At 34.9% G+C, this 1,804-nt stretch overlaps 1 non-coding gene across 1 annotated transcript; it reads right to left on the bottom strand.

Annotated features, from left to right (window-relative positions):
- Positions 1-1,184: 1,184 nt before the first annotated feature.
- On the bottom strand, positions 1,185-1,256 carry trnap-agg. The gene has a single exon. It is a non-coding gene; the product is annotated as a tRNA-Pro (tRNA).
- Positions 1,257-1,804: the final 548 nt, after the last annotated feature.

Genomic DNA, 1,804 nt, shown 5'->3' with positions numbered 1-1,804 from the left:
TTTTAAAGTTTTCACTATTGTTCTAATTACCTGCTCATGTTTTCCTGTACTTTACAGACATTTGTCTTTGTGTGAAGTACTTTGGGCTGCATTTTGTGTATGAAATATACTTCATAAGTCAAATTATTATTATTATTATCATTATTATTCAAATTTGTACTTAATAAGTACCACTTATCAGGAAGAGTTAAAAAGGTAATTAATGGATCACTCAGCACAAACCGATGTTGAGAAGCCAAATATTGTACAAGTCCGCAGATGTTGATTTTCTTTATGTTTATTTATTTATTTTTTTTATTACAGGGGACCAAATAGGATTTGAAGAGCTATTTATCTATTTTTTTTTCTCTTTGTGATTTAGTTCATGGTTTCTAGGTATTCTACTTTTATCAACCATTGAGGAGTGAGATTATTTTGTGGAGCTGCTGTATGTATTAGACAATCGTTGACTCTGTGTTGATTGTTGTGCGTTGTATTGGTGTTTTGTCAAACTGTGAATATGTATGCTATGTTATGTGTATTTGTGTAATCTTGCACATGAGATAGTGTAAATGAGAATAATGGAGACCCCAGAAAGAGTAGCTACTGTCTAAAACAGAAGCTAATTGGGATCTTAATAAACAAACAAACTGTAAAAAACAAAACAAAACAAAAAAAAACCCCACAAAAAACCCCCAATGAAATAAAAAAGAGATTTATTATTGCTCTTAAATTGTGCATCACTGCTAAAATAAATTTTTAAAAAGTGTAATTCATTTTTTTGCTTGCCAAGAGACAATCAAAACTTTTTTGAAGGTTACAAGTCTGAATGTTTTTATTTCGTGGAGGGTAGCTAAAATTTATTTTTTTTAAAAGTTCTTGCCTTCAAGTACTTCATATACTAGTGTGCACAAACTGCTACAGAATGATACATGTAGTACTGCCATACAGCATACTTTTAGCAAAGCTGGAGTAACTCAGTCTGAAATAAGCAGAATCTTCTGTCATGGCATTTACTTAAATTTATCTTTTTACTTGACTCTGTATGTCTACTTTTTTTCTACTGATTTACAGATTTACTTGGCCACGACATATTAATATGTCTATCTCTGTATGAAAGTTTCTGCCAAACTGCACTGATGTCTTGTATGAGTACATATACTTGCAAAGAAACAGTAATCTAAAAAAATCAGACTCAAAAGCGAGGGCTCGTCCGGGATTTGAACCCGGGACCTCTCGCACCCTAAGCGAGAATCATACCCCTAGACCAACGAGCCGCATGACGTCGCAGCCAAAATTTGAGAAATTGACCCGACAACAAGTACCGGTTAAAAAGTCCAAAATAAAGATATGTTGTGTGTCTGCGTTTAGCAACAATTTTGTCTCTGCAAGTGACTGCGGCACCCTGAAGCTAAGTCACGACTGTGCACAAGTTGGCCAAACTTTCAGTGAATTGCAGCAAACTCAAATTCCCAACCCTTTGAAAGCATTGCGAAAGAAATAAACAATAAGCAATTAGCATGCAAACCATCTCAAAGTACACACACTGTCCATTGCCACAACTTTACTAAGTAATTAATTCTCTGTGTACTCACCAAACCTGAGGCTGTCTCACATCATGACTGCAGCTGCTTTAATTGCTGAATCGTGATGTTTCCCTCTGTGAAAACAGAAAACAAAGTGACATTTGAAGGTTAATTTCTCCTTAATTTCATCATTAATTTGTGTTTTTTGAGTACTGTGGCAAAGTACGACGTCCAGACGTGAATATTTACCGGAAAAAGCACGTTTCTTTCGACGGAGGCCTGTGTGTTTGCTGGTAATT

Source organism: Plectropomus leopardus, unplaced genomic scaffold (assembly GCF_008729295.1).
Source record: "Plectropomus leopardus isolate mb unplaced genomic scaffold, YSFRI_Pleo_2.0 unplaced_scaffold19421, whole genome shotgun sequence".
In the NCBI taxonomy this organism is placed as follows: Eukaryota; Metazoa; Chordata; class Actinopteri; order Perciformes; family Serranidae; genus Plectropomus; species Plectropomus leopardus.
The sequence above is the reverse complement of the archived record's forward strand: the minus strand, read 5'-3'. Positions and strand labels throughout refer to the sequence as shown.